We start from the raw sequence: 27,462 nt of genomic DNA on the forward strand, positions 1-27,462 counted from the left end.
TTACCTTGTCTTCTCCTTCCGAATAAAATGTTTGCAGATTCCATCTTAGTCCACGACACTCTTGCACTATTATTATTTTCACATCATTCGATCATGCAAGTGAAAGGCAATAGTGACGATATTCGATGAACTCAACTTGTTCTATTTTTGTAAATATGTTTAGCCTAGTATCCATTATTGAGCATATTATGATCAAACATGTTTGCATTGACCCTTAGAGATTATATTTTATCATGTCATACTTTAGTAGCTAGCAGTGAATAATGATTTATCTTGGACATCAACATGTATTAAAATGGTCGCGATGTAGTATGATGGTATGGTATCCTCCTCCAAATGTTTCAAGTGGATTGACTTGGCACATGTTCATCCATGTACTTGAATCAAAACCAACATAGCCTCTATGATATTTATGTTCATGGTGTTCATATCCTACTGATGCTAGTATTCAATGTTACTTATGCATAATGCATGTTCATGACCGTTTTTGCTCTCTAGCTGGCCGCTTCCTAATCTATTTGCTAGCCTTTTCCTGTACTAAGCGGGAATACTGCTTGTGCTTCAAAATCCTAAAACCCAAGTTACGCCAGATGAGTCCACCATACCTGCCCATATGCGGTATTACCCTGCCGTCCTAAGTAAATTTGCAAGTGCCTCCTCCAGAAACTTCAAATAAATTTCCTCTTTTGTATGCATGTATAGTTTATAGAGTGACACGAGGTAGTTGATATCTTCCATGCTAAACGGGTTATTCTCATGATGAGTGTTTATTCAATCGTCCTTGCACGAGAGGGGCGGTAAAAGGGATTCCCAGACCCGAAACCAAAAGAAAATTTTAAATAATTAAACAAACTCCCCCAGTATTGATGTTGGTATGGACGATACCTGTTGGGGATGTTATACCTGTTGGGCGACGTAGCATAAATTCAAAAAAATTCCTACGCATTTTCAGATCTTCCTATGGAGAGACCAGCAACGAGAGACTGGTGAGTGCATCTTCATACCTTTGAAGATCGTTAAGAAGAAGCGTTACTAGAACGCGGTTGATGGAGTCGTACTCGCGGCAATTCAGATCATGGTGTGGTTACGATCTAGTGCCGAACCACGGCACCTCCGCGTTCAACATACATGCAGCCCGGTGACGTCTCCCGCACCTCCATCCAACAAGGAGGAGGGAGAAGTTGGGGAAGCTCTCCGGCAGCACGACGGCGTGGTGTCGATGGAGAGACGAGGTCTCCCGGCAGGGCTTCGCCAAGCACCATGGGAGGAGGAGGAAGGAGGGGAGCAGGGCTCGCCGAGAGGAGAAGAAACCGTGTGCAAAACAGCCCCAAACCCTCTCTATTTAAAGGAGGAGGGGAGGGGGGTGCCATCCCTAGGGTTTCCCCCCTAGGTGGTGCGGCAGCCCCCCCCCCCAGATGGGAGGTGTGGCGGCTAGGGCAGGGGGAGGGGTGGCGCACCCCTTAGGTGGGCCTTAGGCCCACCAGCGCTAGGGTTTCCCCCCTTCTCTCACTCCTGCGCCTTGGGCCTCTTGTGGGAGGCGCACCAGCCCACTTTGGGCTGGTTTCCCTCCCTCTTTCGGCCCATGCTACCTCTTGGGCCTGGTGGCCCCTCCCGGTGGACCACCGGGACAATTTCCGGTGGTCCCGGTGGTCCTGGTACGCTACCGGTGATGCCCGAAACATTTCCAGTGTCCAAAACCGTCCATCCTATATATCAATCTTTACCTCCGGACCATTCCGGACCTCCTCGTGACGTCCGGGATCTCATCCGGGACTCCGAACAACTTTCAGTAACCTTGTATAACATTCCCCTATAACCCTAGCATCATCGAACCTTAAGTGTGTAGACCCTACGGGTTCGGGAAGCATGCAGACATGACCGAGACGGTCTCCGGCCAATAACCATCAGCGGGATCTGGATACCCATGGTGCCTCCCACATGTTCCACGATGATCTCATCGGATGAACCACGATGTCAAGGATTCAATCAATCCCGTATAAAATTCCCTTTGTCTGTCAGTATAGAACTTGCCCGAGATTCGATCGTCGATATACCTATACCTTGTTCAATCTCATTACCGGTAAGTCTCTTTACTCGTTCCATAGCACGTCATCATGTGTCTAACTCCTTAGTCACATTGAGCTCATGATGATGTTCTATCGAGTGGGCCCAGAGATACCTCTCCGTCACACGGAGTGACAAATCCCGATCTCGATTCGTACCAACCCAACAGACACTTCCAGAGGTACCCGTAGTGCACCTTTATAGTCACCCAGTTACGTTGTGATGTTTGATACACCCAAAGCAGTCCTATGGTATCCGGGAGTTGCACAATCTCATGGTCGAAGGAAAAGACACTTGACATTAGAAAAGCTTTAGCATACGCACAATACGATCTAGTGCTATGCCTAGGATTGGGTCAATGACATCTAATGATGTGATCCCGTTATCAATGACATCTAATGTCCATGATCAGGAAACCATGATCATCTATTGATCAACGAGCTGCCAACTAGAGGCTTCCTAGGGACACATTGTGATCAATTTATTCACACATGTATTACTGTTTCCTGTTAATACAATTATAGCATGAACAATAGACGATTATCATGAACAAGGAAATATAATAATAACCATTTTATTATTGCCTCTAGGGCATATTTCCAAGAGTCTCCCACTTGCACTAGAGTCAATAATCTAGTTACATTGTGATGTATTGAACACCCATAGCATTATGGTGTTGATCATGTTTTGCTCGAGGAAGAGGTTTAGTCAACGGGTCTGCAACATTCAGATCCGTATGTACTTTACAAATCTCTATTACTCCACTCTGGACATGGTCCTGGATGGAGTTGTAGCGGCGTTTGATGTGCTTTGTCTTCCGGTGAAACCTGGGCTCCTTGGCTATGGCAATGGCCCAGTGTTATCACAGAAGAGTGTCATTGGACCCGACGTGCTTGGAACCACTCCAAGGTCGGTGATGAGCTCCTTCATCCAAGTTCCTTCATGAGCCGCTTCTGAAGCAGCTATGTACTCCGCTTCACATGTAGATGCTGCCATGACTTCTTGCTTGCTGCTACACCAGCTCACTACCCCACCATTCAAAACATATACGTATCCGCTGTGTGACTTAGAGTCATTTGGATCTGTGTTGAAGCTAGCATTGACGTAACCCTTTACGACGAGCTCTTCATCACCTCCATAAACGAGAAACATATCCTTAGTCCTCTTTAGGTACTTAAGGATATTCTTGACCGCTGTCTAGTGTTCCATACCGGGATCACTTTGGTACCTCCCTACAAAACTTATGGAAAGGTTTATATCAGGTCTGGTACACAGCATGGCATACATTAGAGAGCCTACGACTGAAGCGTAGGGGACAATACTCATCTTCTCTCTATCTGTTGCCGTGGTCGGTGACTGAGTCTTACTCAATCTCATACCTTGCAAAACTGGAAGAACCCTTTCTTTGAGTTTTCCATATTGAACTTCTTCAATATCTTGTCAAGGTATGTACTTTGCGAAAGACCTATGAGGCGTCTCGATCTATCTCTATAGATCTTGATGCCTAATATGTATGCAGCTTCTCCAAGGTCCTTCATTGAAAAACTCTTGTTCAAATAGGCCTTTATGCTCTCCAACATCTCTATATTATTCCCCATCAATAATATGTCATCCACATACAGTATGAGGAAAGCTACAGAGCTCCCACTCAATTTCTTGTACAGATAGGCTTCTCCGTAAACCTGTATGAACCTAAACGCTTTAATCACCTCATTGAAGTGAATGTTCCAACTCCAAGATGCTTGCACCAACCCATAGATGGAGCGTTGGAGCTAGCATACTTTATTAGCACCCTTAGGGTCGACAAAACCTTCTGGTTGCATCATATACAACTCTTCCTTAAGATTCCCGTTAAGGAACGTTGTTTTGACGTCCATTTGCCAAATTTCATAATCATAAAAGGTGGCAATTGCTAACATGATTCGGGCTGATTTCAGCTTCGCTACAGGAGAGAAAGTCTCCTCGTAGTCAACTCCTTGAATCTGTCGAAAACCCTTTGCGACAAGTCGAGCTTTATAAACGGTCACATTACCGTTTGCATCAGTCTTCTTGTTGAAGATCCATTTATTTTCTATGGCTCGCCGGTCATCGGGCAAGTCCACCAAAGTCCATATTTTTTCTCATACATGGATCCTATCTCGGATTTCATAGCTTCAAGCCATTTGTTGGAATCTGGGCCCGCCATTGCTTCTTCATAGTTCGAAGGTTCATCGTTGTCTAACAATATGATTTCCATCACAGGGTTGCCGTACCACTCTCGTGCGGAGCGTGCCCTTGTGGACCTTCGCGGTTCACTAGTAAGTTGATGCGAAGCTTCATGATCATTATCATTAACTTCCTCTTCAGTTGGTGTAGGCGCCACAGGAACAATTTCCCGTGCTGCACTACTTTCCTGTTCGAGAGGGGGTGTAATTACCTCATCAAGTTCTACTTGCCTCCCACTAACTACTTTCGAGAGAAACTCTTTCTCTAGAAAGGATCCGTTCTTGGCAACAAAGGTTTTACCTTCAGATCTAAGATAGAAGGTATACCCCAATAGTTTCCTTAGGGTATCCTATGAATACGCATTTCTCCGCTTTGAGTTCGAGCTTCTCTGGTTGAAGTTTCTTCACATAAGCATCGCAGCCCCAAACTTTAAGAAATGATAACTTAGGTTTCTTGCCAAACCATAGTTCATACGGTGCCGTCTCAACGGATTTAGACGGTGCCCTGTTTAAAGTGAATGCTGCAGTTTCTAATGCGTATCCCCAAAATGATACCGGCAAGTCGGTAAGAGACATCATAGATCGTATCATATCTAATAAAGTGCGATTACGATGTTTAGACACTCCGTTGCGTTGCTGTGTGCCAGGCGGCGTTAGTTGTGAAACTATTCCACACTTGCTTAGGTGTGTGCCAAACTCGTGACTCAAATATTCTCCTCCACGATCAGATCGTAGACACTTAATTTTTCTGTCACGTTGATTCTCAACCTCACTCTGAAATTCCTTGAACTTTTCAAACGTCTCAGATTTGTGCTTCATCAAGTAGATATACCCATACCTACTCAAATCATCGGTGAGAGTGAGAACATAACGGTAGCTGCTGCGAGCTTCAGTGTTCATTGGACCACACACATCAGTATGTATTATCTCCAATAAGTCGGTCGCTCTCTCCATTATTCCAGAGAATGGAGTCTTAGTCATCTTGACCGTGAGGCATGGTTTGCATGTGTCAAATGATTCAAAGTCAAGAGACTATAATAGTCCATCAGTATGGAGCTTCTTCATGCGCTTAACACCAATATGACCAAGGCGACAGTGCCACAAGTATGTGGGATTGTCATTATCAACGTTACATCTTTTGGTACTAACACTATGAATATGTGTAACATCACGATCGAGATTCATCAAGAATAAACCATTCACCAGTGGAGCATGACCATAAAACATATCACTCATATAAATAGAACAACCATTATTCTCTGACTTAAATGAGTAGCCGTCTCGCATTAAGCAAGACCCTGATACAATATTCATGCTCAAAGCTGGTACTAAATAACAATTATTAATGTTTAAAACTAATTCCGACGGTAGATGTAGAGGTAGCGTGCCGACGGCGATCACATAGACCTTGGAGCCATTCTCGACGCGCATCGTCACCTCGTCCTTGGCTAGTCTGCGCTTATTCCGTAGTTCCTGCTTTGAGTTGCAAATGTGAGCAAGAACACCGGTATCAAATACCCAGGAGCTACTACGAGCGCTGGTAAGGTACACATCAATAACATGTATATCACATATACCTTTAACGTTGCCGGCCTTCTTGTCCGCTAAGTACTTGCGGCAGTTCCGCTTCCAGTGACCTTTTCCCTTGCAATAGAAGCACTCAGTCTCAGGCTTGGGTCCATTCTTATTCTTCTTCCCGGCATCTGGCTTACCGGGCGCGGCAACGGCTTTGCCGTCTTTCTTGAAGTTCTTCTTACCCTTGCCCTTCTTGAAACTGGTGGTCTTGTTGACCATCAACACTTGATGCTGTTTCTTGATTTCTACTTCTGCACACTTGAGCATCGAGTACAAGTCGAGAATGGTCTTCTCCATCCCTTGCATGTTGTAGTTCAGCACAAAACCTTTGTAGCTTGGTGGGAGAGACTGGAGGATTCTGTCAATTATAGCATCATCTAGAAGTTCGACTCCAAGTGAAGTCAGACGACACTGTAACCCAGACATTTTGAGTATGTGCTCACTGACAGAACTGTTCTCCTCCATCGTACAGCTAAAGAACTTGGCAGAGACTTCATATCTCTCGACATGGGCATGATCTTGAAAAACCAGTTTCAGCTCTTGGAACATCTCATATGCACCGTGTTGCTCAAAACGCCTTTGGAGCCCAGTTTCCAAACTATATAACATGCCACACCTAACCAGAGAGTAGTCATCACTCCGTGTTTGCCAAACGTTCAGAATGTCCTGGGCTGCTGCTGGAGCGGGAGGGTCACCTAGCAGCGCATCAAGGACATAAGCCTTTTTAGCTGCTTCAAGGATGAGCTTCAAGTTGCGGACCCAGTCCGCATAGTTGCTACCATCATCTTTCAGCTTGTTTTTCTCTAGGAATGCATTGAAATTGAGGTTGACGTTGGCCATCTACAATATTTATAAAGAAAACTTTTAGACTAAGTACATGACAATTAAGTTCATTTAATCAAATTAAGTATGAACTCCCACTTAAATCGACATCCCTCCAGTCATCTAAGTGATACATGATCCATGTTGACTAACCCGTGTCCGATCATCACGTGAGACGGACTAGTCATCATCGTGAGCAACTTCATGCTGATCGTATTCAACCATACGAATCATGTTCGACATTTCGGTCTCTTGTATTCGAGGTCATGTCTGTACATGCTAAGCTCGTTGAGTCAACCTAGGTGTTTCACGTGTGTAAATCTGGCTTACACCCGTTGTATGCGAACGTTAGAATCTATCACACCCGATCATCACGTGGTGCTTCGAGACAATGATCCTTCGCAATGGTGCACACTTAGGGTAATACATTCTCGAAATTTTAAGAGGGATCATCTTATTATGCTACCGTCGTTCTAAGCAATAAGATGAAAACCATGATAAACATCATAATGCAATCATATAGTGACATGATATGGCCATTATCATCTTTGCTCTTTCGATCTCCATCTTCAGGCATCGCATGATCATCATTGTCACCGGCGTGACACCATGATCTCCATCATCGTGTCTCCGTGAAGTTGTTCATGCCAACTACTACTATAGCTAACCGTTAGCAATGAAGTAAAAGTAGTAAGCACATGGCGTTCCATCTCATACAATAAATTAAGACAACTCCTATGGCTCCTGCCGGTTGTCATACTCATCGACATGCAAGTTGTGAAACCTATTACAATAACATGATCATCTCATACATCATACACACAACATCACAACTTTGGCCATATCACATCACATGTCAAACCCTGCAAAAACAAGTTAGACGTCCTCTAATTGTTGTTGCAAGTTTTACGTGGCTGATTTGGGTTTCTAGCACGAACGCCTTCTTACCTACGTGACAGCCACAATGATGATATGCCAAAGCTATTTACCCTTCATAAGGACCGTTTTCATCAAATACAATCCGACTAGAGTAGGAGAGACAGACACCTTCTAGCCACCTTTATGCACGGTGCGCATGTCTGTCGGTGGAACCAGTCTCACGTAAGCGTACGTGTAAGGTCGGTCCGGGCCGCTTCATCCCACAATACCGCCGGAAAAGAATAAGACTAGTAGCGGCAAGCAATTGACAAATCATCTCCCACAACCTTTTGTGTTCTACTCGTGCATAGAATCTACCATAGAAAACCTGGCTCTGATACCACTGTTGGGCAACGTAGCATAAATTCAAAAAAATTCCTACGCATATTCAGATCTTCCTATGGAGAGACCAGCAACGAGAGAGGGGTGAGTGCATCTTCATACCTTTGAAGATTGCTAAGCGGAAGCGTTACTAGAACGCGGTTGATGGAGTCGTACTCGCGGCGATTCAGATCGCGGTGTGGTTCCGATCTAGTGCCGAACCACGGCACCTCCGTGTTCAACACACGTGCAACCCGGTGACGTCTTCCGCACCTTGATCCAGCAAGGAGGAGGGAGAGGTTGGGGAAGCTCTCCGGCAGCACAACGTCGTGGTGTCGATGGAGAGACGAGGTCTCCCGGCAGGGCTTCGCCAAGCACCATGGGAGGAGGAGGAAGGAGGGGAGCAGGGCTGCACCGAGAGTAGAAGAAACCATGTGCAAAACAGCCCCAAACCCCTCTCTACTTATAGGAGGAGGGGAGGGGGGTGCCACCCCTAGGGTTTCCCCCCTAGGTGGTGCGGCAGCCCCCCAGATGGGAGGTGTGGCGGCTAGGGCAGGGGGAGGGGTGGCGCACCCCTTAGGTGGGCCTTAGGCCCACCAGCGCCAGGGTTCCCCCCTTCTCTCCCTCCTGCGCCTTGGCCTCTTGTGGGAGGCGCACCAGCCCACTTTGGGCTGGTTGCCCTCCCTCTTTTGGCCCATGCTACCTATTGGGCCTGGTGGCCCCTCCCGGTACGTTATCGGTGACGCCCGAAACATTTCCGGTGTCCAAAACCATCCATCCTATATATCAGTCTTTACCTACGGACCATTCCGGAGCTCCTCGTGACGTCCGGGATCTCATCCGGGACTCCGAACAACTTTCAGTAACCTATTATAACATTTCCCTATAACCCTAGCATCATTGAACCTTAAGTGTGTAGACCCTACGAGTTCGGGTAGCATGCAGACATGGTCGAGACGCTCTCTGGCCAATAACCATCAGTGGGATCTTGATACCCATGGTGGCTCCCACACGTTCCACGATGATCTCATCGGATGCACCACGATGTCAAGGATTCAATCAATATCTTATACAATTCCCTTTGTCTATCGGTATAGAACTTGCCCAAGATTCGATCGTCGGTATACCTATACCTTGTTCAATCTCGTTACTGGTAAGTCTCTTTACTCGTTCCGTATCACGTCATCATGTGACTAACTCCTTAGCCACATTGAGCTCATGATGATGTTCTATCGAGTGGGCCCAGAGATACCTCTCCGTCACACGGAGTGACAAATCCCGATCTCGATTCGTACCAACCCAACAGACACTTCCAGAGGTACCCGTAGTGCACCTTTATAGTCACCCAGTTACGTTGTGACGTTTGATACACCCAAAGCAGTCCTATGGTATCCGGGAGTTGCACAATCTCACGGTCAAAGGAAAAGACACTTGACATTAGAAAAGCTTTAGCATACGAACAATATGATCTAGTGCTATGCTTAGGATTGGGCCTTGTCTATCACATCATTCTCCCAATGATGTGATACCGTTATCAATGACATCTAATGTCCATGATCAGGAAACCATGATCATCTATTGATCAACGAGCTAGCCAACTAGAGGCTTGCTAGGGACACATTGTGATCTATTTATTCACACATGTATTACTGTTTCCTGTTAATACAATTATAGCATGAACAATGGACGATTATCATGAACGAGGAAATATGATAGTAACCATTTTATTATTGCCTCTAGGGCATATTTCCAACAATACCGTTAGAAGATCCGCCCTATGAGGCCGGGTCAGAATAATGGCGGCTCTATCTCCATGGTCAAGATGGGCCGTTGTGTGAGTGGAAGGTGCCAGATGTACGTTATGAAGAGGCGGTTGGCCCAAGACTCTAAGAAGGCGACTCACGACCCACATGAGGAAAGAGTCACCTGAAGTTTCCTTGCGTAAGAGACAATGCGAGTTAGAGGTAGACCATCTCATGAATTATAATGAGAGTTGGACTCTTGTAAACCTAGAGCCTCGACCTGTATATAAAGGTGAGTCTCTAGGGTTGATAGGGTTAAGTTAACATCAACCGAGAGCTAGGTCAGGCGAATCAGCACCCTTGTAATCGATTCCCACAGCAATACCCACATAGCAGGACGTAGGCTTTTACCCTAATCCGAGGGACCGAACCTGGGTAAACTCGTCTCCCGTTTCCCGATCAACCCCTTTGAGTCGCCACATGGTTGCGATGGCTTCACCACTAAGTCCTTTCACGAGGATATCTCCCGTGACAAAAACACGTTAGTTGAAGCCCACCGTGGGGCTAGCGCACGGTGGAGTTGGGTTCGGGAGCTATGCGGTCGACCTCATGACTAAGAGCCGCCGCGGGAAGTACCACATTGAAAATTCAAGCTGGGGTCCCGAGGCCGGTTCAATCGAATCCGGATACCGGGTCCCCTTTGGCAAGATTCACATCTTCATCGGCAAGATCGGAGCACCGGTTCCCGAGCCGGACATCTATGCTGACATCGTCAAGCTGGCCCGGCTCGCCCAACCTGCCGCGCGTCCGTTCAGACAACATCGCATCTTTGTCGGCTTCACGCAAGGAGCCGCCCTCCCGGAGGAGCCGGAAGCTCGCGGTGACACCCATGTCAACTCTGATGGCGAGTCTTCGATTGGAGACACCGATTCAATCTGCCCTCTCTATGAGGGAAGGCCGTGTGATTTTCCTGAGGCGACGATCTCAGAAGGACCACATGAACCCCCCCACCAAGTCGCCATTTATATGGCAAGGGCCACGGCGGCTCAGGACCAGCCAAACGCGGCGAACGCCAATGGGGGCAGCGGGTCATGCAAGACCCCAACTCAGGCCATGTCAGATCTGATGGCTGAGATGTCAAAATTCACGGCGGCAGTCGTGACGGCTGAAAACCAGGCGGAGGTTAACGCCGAATTGGCTAAACTTCGTGAAGAGATGGCCCACATACAACGCCAGATCGACGCGGAGAAGACCCAGATGACGGATCGACAAGCCCAGATCGACGAAGAGGAGGAGCGTCTGAAGTTGGAGGCATGGCGACTTGAGCATGGGCGAGTAGCGTCAGAAGCCGTTTATGAGAGGCGGTGCCAGAGTCGCATCCCACCCAACCTTAAGCCAACTCGCCTGTTTAGCAGCCCGCAAATGCCCGGTGTGGATCGTAAGCCGCCAGGCCAGGGCGCTCCACGTGGGGAGATTGTCCAGTAGCCGATGGAGCCCACGGTGAACCCGCAGGTGGCTCAACACTTCCAGACACCTCAGGGTCACTTCTCCAATCCGGTGGATAACATGATGGCTGCGACTCACCACTTGGAGTCTCTCCTCATTCGTGGGAATACCGCCCTAGAGGTGGAGTGATACGTCTCCAACGTATCTATAATTTTTTTATGGTTTGATGTTGTTATCTTGTCAAACTTTGGATGTTTTATATGCCTTTTATATCTTTTTTGGGACTAACCTATTAATTCAGTGCCAAGTGCCAGTTCCTGTTCTTTCCGTGTTTTTGACCCTTTTTCAGGCGGAGTCCAAACGGAATAATTCTTTCGCGATGATTTTTTATGGAAAATATCAAAAATACCGGAAGAAAAAGATACCGGAGAGGGGTCCCGAGGAAGCCACAAGCCCTGTCGGCGCGCCCCCCCTAGGCCGCACCAACCAAGCTTGTGGGCCCCTCAGGGGCCCACTTGACGCAACTCCACCGCCATCTGGTCCTATAAATCTAGAAACCTCCAGAAAGAAACCTAGATCGGGAGTTCCGCCGCCGCAAGCCTCTGTAGACACCAAAAACCAATCTTCATCATCCCGGCGATCTCCATGACGAGGAGGGAGTAGTTATCACTCAGGGCTGAGGGTATGTACCAGTAGCTATGTGTTTGATCTCTCTCTCTCTCGTGTTCTTGAGATGTCTTGATCTCGATGTACCGTGGGCTTTGCTACTATAGTTGGATCTTATGATGTTCTTCCCCCTCTCCCTTCTTGTAATGAATTGAGTTTCCCCTTTGGAGTTATCTTATCGGATTGAGTCTTTGAGAACACTTGATGTATGTCTTGCACGTGTCTACCTGCTGTGATCAACTTGCGGGTTCGTGACATTGGGAACCTATGCATATGGGTTGGCACACGTGGATTCATGTGAGTACTTGATGTATGTTTTGGTGATCAAGTTGCGGGTTCGTGACATTGGGAACCTATGCACACGGGTTGGCACACGTTTTGACTCTCTGGTAGAAACCTTGGGGCACTCTTTGAAGTTCTATGTGTTGGTTGAATAGATGATTCTGAGATTGTGTGATGCATATCGTATAATCATACCCACGGATACTTGAGGTGACAATGGAGTATCTAGGTGACATTAGGGTCTTGGTTGATAAGTATCTTAAGGTGTTATTCTAGTACGAACTCTATGAAAGATTGAACGGAAAGAATAGCATCGTGCTATTTTACTACGGACTCTTGAGTAGATCGATCAGAAAGAATAACTTTGTGGTGGTTTCTTACACGACAATAATCTCTTCGTTTGTTCTCCGCTATTAGTGACTTTGGAGTGACTCTTTGTTGCATGTTGAGGGCTAGTTATATGATCCAATTATGTTATCATTGTTGAGAGAACTTCACTAGTGAAAGTATGAACCCTAGGCCTTGTTTCCACGCATTGCAATACCGTTTGTGCTCACTTTTGTTACTAGTTACCTTGCTGTTTTTGTAATTTCAGATTACAAAAACCTATATCTACCATCCATATTGCACTTGTATCACCATCTCTTCGCCGAACTAGTGCACCTATACAACTTACCATTGTATTGGGTGTGTTGGGGATACAAGAGACTCTTTGTTATTTGGTTGCAGGGTTGCTTGAGAGAGACCATCTTCATCCTATGCCTCCCGCGGATTGATAAACCTTAGGTCACCCACTTGAGGGAAAATTGCTACTGTCCTACAAACCTCTGCGCTTGGAGGCCCAACAACGTCTACAAGGAGAAGGTTGCGTAGTAGACATCAAGCTCTTTTCTGGCGCCGTTGCCGGGGAGGTTAGCGCTTGAAGGTATATCTTTAGATCTTGCAATCGAATCTTTTTGTTTCTTGTTATTTTTCTAGAAAACTACAAAAAGAAAATGGAATTGAGGATGCCTCATATGCTCCATCTTTTCAATGTCTTTCGTGAGCATGATGGGAAGGAAAATTGTGCTCAAGTGGTGAAAGAAGAATTACATAGAATGCTTGGCATAGAATATGTGAATGATGATCATGATTGTGATGTTCTTAGCATGAATTCTTTGAATACCCATGATGCTAATGATATGCAAAGCCACAAGCTTGGGGATGCTATATTTGATGAAGATGATCTTTTTAGTTCTTCCACTTTGAATGATCAAAATTATTTTGATGAAAGCATGCCCCCTATCTATGATGATTATTGTGAGGATACTTATGCTTTAAAGAATAGGGATGATAAAACTTGTCATACTCTCGAGAACCCTTTGCTAAACCTTGCTTTTTCATTGTGGACACAATTTGTAGCATTCAAATCCTTTGCGATACTCCCACTACTATTCTTGAGAATAGGTTTCTTATGTGGAGAGTAGTAAAATTCCTATGATTGTAGATCATGAAAAGAAAGCCTTAGGTGCTGATTATATTGTTGAATTCATTCATGATGCTACTGAAAATTACTATGAGAAAGGATCATATGCTTCTACTTATTGCAATAGTATCAAGCTTCCTCTCCATATGTTGAAATTTTTGAAGCTATGCTTGTTTTACCTTCCTATGCTAGTTGATTCTTGATCCAATAAATTGTTTGATCACAAAATCCATATGCATAGGAAGTGGGTTAGACTTAAATGTGCTAGCCATTTGCTCCATGATGATCTCGTTGTGTTTCAATCCTTACCTTTTATGTGAGCATCATTGAAATCAATGCCTAGCTAAGGGCGTTAAACGATAGCGCTTGTTGGGAGGAAACCCAATGAATAAATTTTTCATTGCTTTTTTGCTTCCTGTTTTGTTTTCTCCTCACCATCATAATTCTGTTATTATTGTGTCTTTTGTGTTTCTTTTTGTGTTTGTGCCAAGCAAAACCGTTATGATTAGTCTTGGTGATGATTGTTTGATCATGCTGGAAAAAGACAGAAACTTTCTGCTCAAGAAAAGAATTTTTGTTTTTATTATGCAAGAGCTTTTGAGTTGATTCTTTTTGCTGCTGATTTCTATGCAATTTCTTCAAACTGTCGTTATTGTTCAGATGTTTTGAAGTACCATAAGTATACGAAGTATACAAATTGCTACAGACTTGTCTGCTGTTAACAGATTCTGTTTTTGTTGAGTTGGTTGCTTATTTTGATGAAACTATGGATAGTATCGGAGGGTACTAGCCATGGAAAAGTGAAAATACAGCAACCCAACACCAACATAAGTAGAATTTAAGTTTGCTACAGTACCTAAGGAAGTGGTGGTTTGCTTTCTTATACTAATGATATCACGAGTTTCTGTTTAAGTTTCGTGTTGTGAAGTTTTCAAGTTTTGGGTGAAGTTCTTATGGACAAAGAGATAAAGAGTGGCAAGAGCTCAAGCTTGGGGATTCCCAAGGCACCCCAAGTTGATTCAAGGATGCCGTAAAAGCCTAAGCTTGGGGATGCCCCGGGAAGGCATCCCCTCTTTCGTCTTCGATCCATCGGTAACGTTACTTGGGGCTATATTTTTATTCACCACATGTTATGTGTTTTGCTTGGAGCGTCTTGTATCTTAGGAATCTTTTATTTTTTGTTGTGTCACAATAATATTTGCTGCACACCTAGAGAGAGATACATGCACTCACCGTGATTTTGTTGAGCTTCACTTATATCCTTTGGTTAGACAATTCAGCTCACATGTGCTTCACTTATATCTTTTGAGCTAGTTGCTTTTGCTCTATGTGATTCACTTATATCTTTTAGAGCACAGCGGTGCGTGGCTTGGAAGTTTATCTATGCTTTGATAGTAGTCTCAAAAGGGGTAGTTATCCAAAGGGATATGAAAACTTCCACCTTCGTGTGCATTGAATAGTTAGAGAAGTTTGATTCATCTCAATTAGTTTTGAGTTGTGGTTGTGGTAATATTGAAGTTATATTAGTATGGTGTTGTGGATCTAGAAATACTTGTGTTGAAGTTAGTGATTCCCGTAGCATGCATGTATGGTGAACCGCTATGTGATGAAGTCTGAGCATGATTAGTCTATTGATTGTCATCCTTTGTGTGGCGGTCGGGATCACGCGATGGTTTATACCTACCAACCCTTCCCCTAGAAGTATGCGTTGAATGCTTTGTTTCGATTACTACTAAAACTTTTGCAACAAGTATATGAGTTCTTCATGACTAATATTGAGTCCATGGTTTAGACGCACTTTCACCTTCCACCATCACTATCCTCTTTAGTGTCGTGCAACTTTCGCCGGTGCACAAAACCACCCATATAGCCTCCCTCAAAACAGCCACCATACCTACCTACTATGGCTTTTTCAAAGCTATTCCGAGATATATTGCCATACGACTACCACCATGACATGTGCCACCACTTCTACATTGCCATTGCATGATCATAAGATAGCTAGCATGATGTTCCCATAGATGTCTATGCCATGCTAGATCATTGTCACGGTACACTACCGAAGACATTTCATATAGAGTCATCATTGTTCTAAGTTTTGAGTTGTAAGTGTGATGATCATCATTGATGGAGCATTGTCCCATGTGAGGAAATAAAAGAGGCCAAAGATGCTCACCAAAATAAATAAAAGAGGCCAAAGGGCCCACAAAAAAATGAGAGAAAAAGAGAGAAGGGACAATGCTACCACACTTCCACACTTGTGCTTATTAAGCACCATGATCTTCATGATTAAGAGTGTCTAGTTTTGTCACCACCATATAGCTAGTGGGAAATTTTCATTATATAACATGGATTGTATATTCCAATGATAGGCTTCCTCAAAATTGCCTTATGTCTTCGTGAGCAAGCAAGTTGGATGCACACCCACTAGTTTTCTTTAAGAGCTTTCACATACTCTTAGATCTAGTGCATCATTTGTATGGCAATCCCTACTCATCCACGTTGATATCTATTGATGAGCATCTCCATAGCTCATTGATATGCCTAGTCAATGTGACCATCTTCTCCTTGTTTGCCTTGCAACCTCCACCACACTCCACACCACTTATAGTTCTAAAACCATGGCTCACGCTCATGTATTGCGTGACAGTCGAAAGAGTTTGAGAAAGTAAAGGTGTGAAAACAATTACTTGGCCAATACCGGGGTTGTGCATGATTTAAATTTGTTGTGCAAGGATGATAGAGCATAGCCAGACTATATGATTTTGTAGGTACAACTTTCTTTTGGCCTTCTTATTTTGAAAGTTCATGACTACCTTGCTAGTTTTCTTGAAGTATTATTGTCTCCACATCAATAGCAAACTATTGTTTTGAATCTAACGGATCTGAACATTCATGTCACATAAGAGGAGTTACAAAGGACATCTATGCTAGGTAGCATGAAAGCATCAAAAATTCATTCTTTATCACTTCCCTACTCGAGGACGAGCAGGAGTTAAGCTTGGAGATGCTTGATACGTCTCCAACGTATCTATTATTTTTTATGGTTGCATTCTGTTATCTAGTCAAACTTTGGATGTTTTATATGCCTTATATATCTTTTTCGGGACTAACCTATTAATTCAGTGCCAAGTGCCAGTTCTTGTTCTTTCCGTGTTTTTGACCCTTTTTCAGGCGGAGTCCAAACGGAATAATTCTTTCGCGATGTTTTTTATGGAAAATATAAAAAATACCGGAAGAAAAAGATACCGGAGAGGGGTCCCGAGGAAGCCACAAGCCCTGTCGGCGCACCCCCCTAGGCCGCACCAACCAAGCTTGTGGGGCCCTCAAGGGCCCAGTTGACGCAACTCCACCGCCATCTGGTCCTATAAATCCAGAAACCTCCAGAAAGAAACCTAGATCGGGAGTTCCGCCGCCGCAAGCCTATGTAGGCACCAAAAACCAATCTGGAGCCCGTTCCGGCACCCTGCCGGGGGGGGGGGGAATCCATCTCCGGTGGCCATATTCATCATCCCAACGATCTCCATGACGAGGAGGGAGTAGTTCTCCCTCGGGGCTGAGGGTATGTACTAGTAGCTATGTGTTTGATCTCTCTCTCTCTTGTGTTCTTGAGATGTCTTGATCTCGATGTACCGTGGGCTTTGCTACTATAGTTGGATCTTATGATGTTCTTCCCCCTCTCCCTTCTTGTAATGAATTGAGTTTCCCCTTTGGAGTTATCTTATCGGATTGAGTCTTTGAGAACACTTGATGTATGTCTTGCACGTGTCTATCTGTTGTGATCAACTTGCGGGTTCGTGACATTGGGAACCTATGCATATGGGTTGGCACACGTGGATTCATGTGAGTACTTGATGTATGTTTTGGTGATCAACTTGCGGGTTCGTGACATTGGGAACCTATGCACAGGGGTTGGCACACATTTTGACTCTCTAGTAGAAACTTTGGGGAACTCTTTGAAGTTCTATGTGTTGGTTGAATAGATGATTCTTAGATTGTGTGATGCATATCGTATAATCATACCCATGGATACTTTAGGTGACAATGGAGTATCTAGGTGACATTAGGGTCTTAGTTGATAAGTATCTTAAGGTGTTATTCTAGTACGAACTCTATGAAAGATTGAACGGAAAGAATAGCTTCGTGCTATTTTACTACGGACTCTTGAGTAGATCAATCAGAAAGAATAACTTTGTGGTGGTTTAGTACCCGACAATAATCTCTTCGTTTGTTCTCCGCTATTAGTGACTTTGGAGTGACTCTTTGTTGCATGTTGAGGGCTAGTTATATGATCCATTTATGTTATCATTTTTGAGAGAACTTCACTAGTGAAAGTATGAACCCTAGGCCTTATTTCCACGCATTGCAATACCGTTCGTGCTCACTTTTGTTACTAGTTACCTTGCTGTTTTTGTAATTTCAGATTACAAAAACCTATATCTGCCATCCATATTGCACTTGTATCACCATCTCTTCACCGAACTAGTGCACCTATACAACTTACCATTGTATTGGGTGTGTTGGGGACACAAGAGACTCTTTGTTATTTGGTTGCACGGTTGCTTGAAAGAGACCAACTTCATCCTACGCCTCCTGCGGATTGATAAACCTTAGGTCACCCACTTGAGGGAAAATTGCTACTGTCCTACAAACCTCTGCGCTTGGAGGCCCAATAACATCTACAAAGAGAAGGTTGCGTAGTTGACATCATGGAGGCACGAAATTCCATAGAGATGCTAAAGACTACGGTAGTCCAGTAGGCTCAGTTTACATACAGTCGTGATCGTCTACACTCCATGCCACATGCGAGCCACACGAAGAGTTGCCCAGATGACCCTCCGGCGGTTTCCAGCGACGCTCGTCGACACCAACCTCGGATCGATCTGCCAGAGCCGCCAGCATCCAATGCTCAGGCGCTCGTCAACGCTACCCGAGCCGCCCGGCAGGCGGAGGCAGAGGCAGCGGCAGCCCTGGCGGGTCAAGGAGTTCTGGCTTATGCTCAACCAGCTCCGGGATACGGTGGACAAGGAAGGAATGTCGGGGTTCCTTGTCTATCTGTCGCTCTGTGCAATGAGCGCATGCCCAAAGACTTCAAAGGCCCCCGTAAGGTGCCCAACTATACTCCTCATCTTGAACCGGGGGCGTGGGTCGAGAGTTATGAGTTGGCTATGGACATGCTCGATGCCAGTGATGTGATCTGCACCAAATACTTCACCATGATGTTCGAAGGGCCAACTCGTACGTGGTTGAAGAACCTGCCACCCAACTCCATCAACACTTGGGAGGAGCTCAAGAACTTTCGAGGAACTTGCAAGCGTCCTATGACCATTGTAGATCTTCAACACTGTGTTCAGCGGGCTGATGAATCTGCCCACCATTGGACCCGACGGGTCGCAGAAATCATCCATTCCTGGGATGACATTACGGCGGCTCAGGCTGTGCTGATCTTGGAAAAGAATTGTCTTTTTCCGCCCCTGGTGTTGAAGCTTGGCCGCCTCAAGAGAAAGGTGCAGGATATGGGTGAGTTGATGGACACCCTCACCAGATATGCCGAGTCGGACACAACGAAGGATGTCATCTCTGATGACGAGAAGGTCAGTGAAGCTAAAAGAGGAGACGGAGGCAAGGGCCACTTCCAGCATTCTGGGCGCAATAATAACCAAGGAGGACAAGGAAAAGAAGGCAACAGGATGGCATCTCTGACTTTGTTGCTAACACCAACGCCGAGCCACGAAATCAATGACGAAACATGAATTAGGGCGGTTTTCAAGACCGAGGCTTTACCGGGAGGAAGCCGCGCAATTATGAGGAGATGCTTAAGGGACCTTGCCCCAAGCACAGTACCCCACGTGCCCCGTCTACTCATTCTTGGGAAAACTGTTTTGTGATGCAGGAGTTTCGCCTTCAGGCGTCTCGGTGTCACCAAGGAGGCGGTGAAGGCACCCCACAGGACCAGTTTGGCCCGGGCGGGTCACGTGGCTATTCGTTCGATGATTTTCCTAACCCGGGGGCTCAAGGGCGAGGCGACTCGCATCGTAATGGTGGATAACCATCAGGCCCAGGTGACGGTATAATGACCGGGGCGAGTTCGAGCAGCCGAATAACCATGGTGGGTTTTAGAGCAACCCTAAGAAGTTGAATGGTGGGCAATACCATGTTTTCACCACGAGCACTTGCAAGAGAGACAAGAAGGTAAAGCAGAGGACTATTATTACGGCTGAGCCAACGGTTCCCAGGTACTTAAATTGGTCAGAGCAGCCTGTGACGTGGAGCAGGGCCAATCACCCGCCCCAAATTGATAACCCGTGTGACTTGTCATTAGTGGTGGCACCTCAGGTTGGTGGATACATGCTTTCTAAGGTCCTCATGGATGGAGGTAGCAGTATCAACATTTTATACTATAACACCTTCCGACAGAAGAATTTCGATGAAAAGGACTTAATGCCCTCAACCATGGTCTTCTACGACATTGTTCCGGGCAACTCGGCGTACCCTGTTGGGCGGATTAAGTTGAATGTAGCTTTCGGTGACAAGTCCAATTACAGAAGCGAGTAATTGACGTTTGTGGTAGTCAAGATCAAGAGCCCTTATCATGCTTTGTTTGGGCGGCCGGCTAATGCCCGCTTCATGGCCCGGCCTTGCTACGTGTACCTCAAGCTTAAAATGTCGGGTCTCAAGGGCACCATTACATTTGATGGAAACCGAAAGATAGCCCAGGAGTGCGAAGAAGGAGATGCCGCATATGACGAGTCGGCGTGCGCTGCCGAAGAGCTAAAGTTCCATAAGGCCAAGGTGGATCCAGATGACATGAGCCCATTGAAGAAACCGACAGTTGATTCTGAACCGCCCCTTAAGTCCGAGCCGGCAGATGATACCAAGCACGTGGATTTTGTTCCTGGCGACTCTTCAAAGCAGTTCACTATTGGGACCGGCTTGGATCCCAAATAGGAAAGCGCACTCATCAAATTCATCTATGAGAATCGGGACATCTTCGCATGGAAACCTTCTGACATGCCAGGTGTGCCGAGAGAATTCGCTGAGCACCATCTCAATGTAGATCCCAAGATGAAGCCGGTTCGTCAATACCTTCGTCGGTTTAATGAGGAGAGGCGCAAGGCGATTGGAGAAGAAGTCACTCGGCTTTTAGCCATCAGCTTCATCGTTGAAGTCTTTCACCCTGAATGGTTGGCTAACCCAGTGTTGGTTCTCAAGAAGAACGACACTTTCCGCATGTGTATTGACTACACGGACCTTAACAAAGCTTGTCCCAAGGATCCCTTTGCCCTACCCCGTATCGATCAACCACATTGACTCTACGACGGGTTGTGAGCGACTATCCTTTCTGGATGCGTACTCTCGGTACCACCAGATCAAAATGGCCAAGGAGGATCAGGAGAAAACGGCCTTTATCAACCCCTTTGGTGCTTTTTTGCAATGTTTCCATGCCTCTTGGGCTCAAGAGTGCAGGGGCGACTGCTGCGGCAACAAAAGTCCTTCCCTGGCGCTTAGGAATTCTTCTTGTTACTTCTCTGGTTTGCGTTGGTTTTTCCCTTGAAGAGGAAAGGGTGATGCAGCACAGGAGCAGTAAGTATTTCCCTCAGTTTGAGAACCAATGTATCGATCCAGAAGGAGGGCCTCGTCAAGTCCAAAGTACATGCGCAAACAAAAAATAAGCTTGCACCCAACGCTTCAAAGGGGTTGTCAATCCCTTCAAGATTGTTTGCAAAGTGAGATCTGACGGCGGAAAGTGCAAAGAAGTAAAAAGTGTAAGGCTGAAAATATGGTGTGGAGTAGACCCTGGGGGCCATAATGTTCACTAGAGGCTTCTCTCATAATAGCAAATATCACCGTGGGTGAACAAATTACTGTCGAGCAATTGATAGAATTGCGCAAAGTCATGACGATATCTAAGGCAATGATCATACATATAGGCATCACGTCCGAGACAAGTAGACCGATACTTTCTGCATCTACTACTATTACTCCACACATCGACCGCTATCCAGCATGCATCTAGTGTATTGAGTTCATGACGAACAGAGTAACGTCTTGAGAAAAATGACATGATGTAGAGGGATAATCTCAAACCAATGATGAAAACCCCATCTTTTTATCCTTGATGGCAACAACATGATGCGTGCCTCGCTACCCCCTCTGTCACTGGGTGAGGTCACCGCACATTATGAACCCAAAACGAAGCACTTCTCCCATTGCAAGAATCATAGATCTAGTTGGCCAGACAAAACCCAAAACTTGAAGAGAATTACAAGGATATGAAATCATGCATAAGAGAGATCAGAAGAAAATCAAATAAGATTCATAGATAATCTGATCATAAATCCACAATTCATCGGATCTCAACAAACACACCGCAAAATAAGATTACATCGGATAGATCTCCATGAAGATCATGGAGAACTTTGTATTGAAGATCCAAGAGAGAGAAGAAGCCATCTAGTTACTAGCTATGGACCCGTAGGTCTATGGTGAACTACTCACGCATCATCGGAGAGGTCATGGTGTTGATGAAGAAGACCTCCATGTCCGAATCCCCCTCCAGTAGGGCACCAGAACATGCCCCAGATGGGATCTTGTGGAGTCAGAAGCTTGCGGCGGCGGAAAAGTGATTTTGATGATCTCCTGATTTTTTGGGATTTTTAGGGAATTTATAGGCGCAATCCCTAGGTCAGGGGACGCTCAGGGGGCCCACAAGCCTGGATGGCGCGGCCTCCCCCTGGCCGCGGGGTGGGGGCTTGTGGGGGCCCTGGGGCTCCCCTGCCTTAGCTCCCAAGCTCCTCGATCTTCTTTCGTTCCAGAAAAAATCTTTTCGGGGATTTTCTTCCGTTTGGACTCCGTTTCAAAATCTCCTCTGCAAGGGGTCGAAAACATGGAAAAACAGGAACTCGCACTTGGCACTGAGTTAATAAGTTAGTCCCAAAAAAATATAAAATCATGCAAAACATCCAAAGTTTGACAAGATAATAGCATGAAACCATCAAAAATTATAGATACGTTGGAGACGTATCAAGCATCCCCAAGCTTAACTCCTGCTCGTCCTCGAGTAGGGAAGTGATAAAGAATGAATTTTTTATGTGGAAAGCTAACTAGCATAGTTGTCCTTTGCAACTTCTTTCACGTGACATGAATGTTCAGATCCATAAGATTCAAAACAATAGTTTGCTATTGACATGAAAACAGTGATACTTCAAGCAAACTAGCAAAGTAATCATGAACTTTCAAAATAATAAGGCCAACGAAAGTTATCCCTACAAAATCATATAGTCTGGCTATGCTCCATCATCCTCACACAACTAATTTAAATCATGCACAACCCCGGTATTGGCCAAGTAATTGTTTTCGCACTCTTACTTTCTCAAACTTTTTATAACTATCACGCAATACATGAGCGTGAGCCATGGATATAACACTATAGGTGGAATAGAGTGTGGTGGTGGTTGTGAGACAAAAAGAAGGAGATGGTCACACTGACTCGGCGTATCAATAGGCTATGGAGATGCCCATTAATAGATATCAATGTGAATGAGTAGGGATTGCCATACAAAGGGATTCACTAGAGCTATAAGTATATGAAAGCTCAAAAGGAAAACTAGTGGGTGTGCACCAACTTGCTTGCTCACGAAGACCTAGGGCAATTTCGAGGAAGCCCATCATTGGTATATACAAGCCAAGTTATATAATGAAGATTCCCACTAGCATGTGGTAGTGACAAAGCAAGAAGCTCTCAATCATGAAGAACATGGTGCTATCATGATGCACAAGTGTGGAAAAAGATAGTAGCATTGTCCCTTCTCTCTTTTTCTCTCTTTTTTTCATTTGGGCTCTTAGGCCTCTTTTTTCTTCTTCTTTTTTCTCTTTTTTTTTTTGGCCTCTTTGGCCTTTTTTTATTTCCTCACATGGGACAATGCTCTAATAATGATGATCATCACACTTTTATTTACTCACAGCTCAAAGATCACAATGATGATGACTCCATAGGAAATGCCTCCGGCAGTGTACCGGGATGTACAACAATCTAGCATGGCTTATGACGTTGAAACATCTCGCTAGCTATCTTACGGTCATGTAATGGAAATATGAGAGTGACAACACAAGTCATGAGACGGAACGGTGGGAGTTGCATGGAAATATATCTCGGAATGGCTATGAAAATGCCATAGTAGGTAGATATGGTGGCTGTTTTAAGGAAGGAATTTGGTGGGTTTGTGAACATGCGAGAATTGCGCGGCACTAGAGATGCTAGCAATGGTGGTAGGTGAAAGTGCATCTATACCATGGGCTCACATTAGTCATGAAGAACTCACATACTTATTGCGAAAGTTTTTATTAGTAATCGGAACAAAGTGCTAAACGCATACTCCTAGGGGAAGGGTTGGTAGGTGTTAACCATCGCGCGATCCCGACCTCAACACAAAGGATGACAATCAATAGATCAATTATGATCCGACTTCCTAACATAGCGGTTCACCATACATGCATGCTACGGGAATCACTAACTTCAACACAAGTATTCCTAGATTCACAACACCCTACTAACATAGCTCTTAATATTACCAAATCCACGTCTCAAAACTAACTGAGAGGAATCAAGACTTCTCTTTCTACTCAATGCACATGAAAATGGAGGTTTTTGTATCCTCTTTGAGTACCTATCACATTTGGGACTACTTTCATAGCATAAGCCAACTACCAAATCACGCACCGCCGTGCTCTAAAAGAAATAAGTGAAGCACACAGAGCAAAAGTATCTAGCTCAAAAGATATAAGTGAAGCACTATGAGCAAAAGTATCTAGCTCAAAAGATATAAGTGAAGCACTATGAGCATTCTAGCAAAATCACGATGAGTGCATGTCTCTCTCTCTCAAAAAGGTGTGCAGCAAGGATGATTGGGACACAACAAAAAGAAAAGACTCCTACGATACAAGACGCTCCAAGCAAAACACATATCATGTGGTGAATAAAAATATAGCTCCAAATAATGTTATCGATGGATTGAAGACGAAAGAGGGGATGCCTTACCGGGGCATCCCCAAGCTTAGGCTTTTTGGAGTCCTTGAATTTGGCTTGGGATGCCTTGGGCATCCCCAAGCTTGAGCTCTTTCCACTCCTTATCTCATCGTCCACGAGAACATCACCCAAAACTTGAAAACTTCACAACACAAAACATAAACAGAAACTCGTGATAACATTAGCACAAGAAAACAAACTACCACTTCTTTTGGAACTGTAGCAAACTTGAATTCCATCTATATTTATGATGGGCTACTGTATTCTCACTTTTCCATGGCTATTATCCCCCGATACTAACCATAGTTTCATCAAAACAAGCAACCAACTCAACAAAAACAGAATCTGTCAAAAACAGACCAGTCTGTAGCAAGTTGTATACTTCGTATACTTATGGTACCTCAAAACATCTGAAAAATTACGATGGCCTGGGAAAAAAGCATATCAATCAGCAGCAAAAATAATCAACTCAAAAGCTCGTTCTGAATAAAAATGAAAAATCATCTCGTGAGCGAAAAGTTTCTGTCTTTTTCCAGCAGGATTAAACAACCATTACCAAGACTAGTCATAAAGGCTTTCCTTGGCTCAAACACAAAAAGAAACACAAAAAACACAATCACAACAGAATTGTGATGGTGTAGACGCAACAAAACAGAAAGAAAAATATAAATTCATTGGGTTGCCTCCCAACAAGCGCTATTGTTTAACGCCCTTAGCTAGGCATAGAAGCGATAGAATCACGTATCGTCGTCTTTGGCGCTCAAACCATAAGTGGCCCTCATCATGGATTCATAAGGCAATCTTATTTTCTTTCTAGGAAAGTGTTCCATGCCCTTCCTTAAAGGGAATTGAAATCTAATATTCCCTTCCTTCATATCGATGATAGCACCGATAGTCCTTAGGAAAGGTCTACCAAGAATAATAGGGCAAGTAGGATTGCAATCAATGTCAAGCACAATGAAATCCATGGGTACATAGTTCCTATTTGCAATAATGAGAACATCATTGATCCTTACCATGGGTTTCTTGACAGTAGAATCAAGAAGATGCAAATTAAGAGAACACTCTTCAATCTCACTAAAACCCATAACATCACATAAAGACTTTGGAATCGCAGAAACACTAGCACCCAAATCACACCAAGTATTGCACTCATAGTTTTTGATTTTGATTTTGATGGTAGGTTCCCATTCATCATGAAGCTTTCTAGGGATAGAGACTTCCAATTGAAGTTTCTCTTCAAGAGATTTTATCATAGCTTCGACGATATGATCGGTAAAGGCCTTGTTTTGGCTATAAGCGTGTGGAGAGTTCAACATGGATTGCATCAAAGAAATGCATTCAATCAAGGAGCAACTATCATAATTTAATTCCTTGAAATCCATGGTAGTAATTTCATCACTACTCAAAGTTTTAACATCTTCTACTCCACTTTGAATGCTTTTAGCATCAAGATAGATGGACTCCGAATCATTGGGGCACTTTTCAACCAAAGTGGATTCATATCCAGTCCCATAATCATTAGGTTTGACACAAGAAAACAAAGATTCAATGGGAGTCACACCAAGAACTTTAAGATCTTCGTGATTCTCATCACGAGAACACGCCTTTTTAAGCCATTCATGTCTAGCACGAATTTGGGCGGTTCTTTCTTGGCTCTCAATCATGGAAACATGCATAGCTTTCAAAGTTTCATCCTTGTTGATTTTGGGAGGAGAACTTCTAACTTTCAAAGCATCAACATCACAAGAAATTCTATCAACGCTCTTAGCCAAATCGTCAATTTTGAGTAGTTTTTCCTCTATGGACGCATTGAAAATCTTTTGAGAGTTGATGAACTCTTTGATATTACACTCTAGATCAGAGGGTAATCTATTGTAATTTCCATGAGTGTTGTTGTAGGAGTTGACTAAGTTATTAGAGGAGTTACTAGGAAAAGGCCTAGGAACATAGTTTCCTCTAAAAGCATTGTTGTTGCCAAAGTTATTCCTACCCAAAAAGTTAACGTCCAAGCTAGAGTTGCTACTCTCAATCAAAGAAGACAAAGGCATATCATTAGGATCCAAAGGAGCACTTCTACTTGCAACCAAATTCATTAACTCGTCCATCTTAGCACTCAACGAGTTAATTTCCTCTATAGCGTGTACCTTCTTACTAGTAGGTGACCTTTCAGTGTGCCACTGAGAGTAGTTCGTCATGATGTTGTCTAAGAGCTTTGTGGCTTATCCTAACGTGATTTCCATGAAGGTTCCACCAGAGGCGGAGTCCAAGATATTTCTAGAAGCGAAATTCAAGCCAGCGTAAAAGATTTGAATAATCATCCAAAGACTCAAGCCATGAGCGGGACAATTTCTAATCATTAATTTCATTCTCTCCCAAGCTTGTGCAACATGTTCATGATCAAGTTGCTTGAAATTCATGATATCATTACGGAGAGAGATGATCTTAGTCGGCGGAAAATACTTGGATATATAAGCATCTTTGCACTTATCCCAAGAATCGATACTATTTTTGGGCAAAGAAGAAAACCAAGTTTTTGCGCGATCTCGCAACGAGAAAGGAAAAAAAGCTTCAATTTAATCACGTCATTATCCAGATCTTTTTTCTTTTGCATATCGCAAAGCTCAATGAAGGTATTGAGATGGGATGCGACATCTTCACTAGGAAGGCTAGAGAATTGCTCTTTCATAACAAGATTCAGCAAAGCGGCATTGATTTGGTATGACTCCGCACTAGTGGCGGGAGCAATCGGAGTACTAATAAAATCATCACTATTTGTATTCGAGAAGTCACAAAGTTTTGTGTTTTCATTCATGGCAACTTCAGCAAGCAAGCAAGCACACGAGCAAACAAAGAGCAGGCGAGAAAAAGGGCGAACGAAAAGGCGAACGAAAAAGGCAAATTGGTGAAGTGGGGAGAGGAAAACGAGAG

The sequence above is a fragment of the Hordeum vulgare genome, chromosome 3H, assembly GCF_904849725.1.
Source record: "Hordeum vulgare subsp. vulgare chromosome 3H, MorexV3_pseudomolecules_assembly, whole genome shotgun sequence".
Classification (NCBI taxonomy): domain Eukaryota; kingdom Viridiplantae; phylum Streptophyta; class Magnoliopsida; order Poales; family Poaceae; genus Hordeum; species Hordeum vulgare.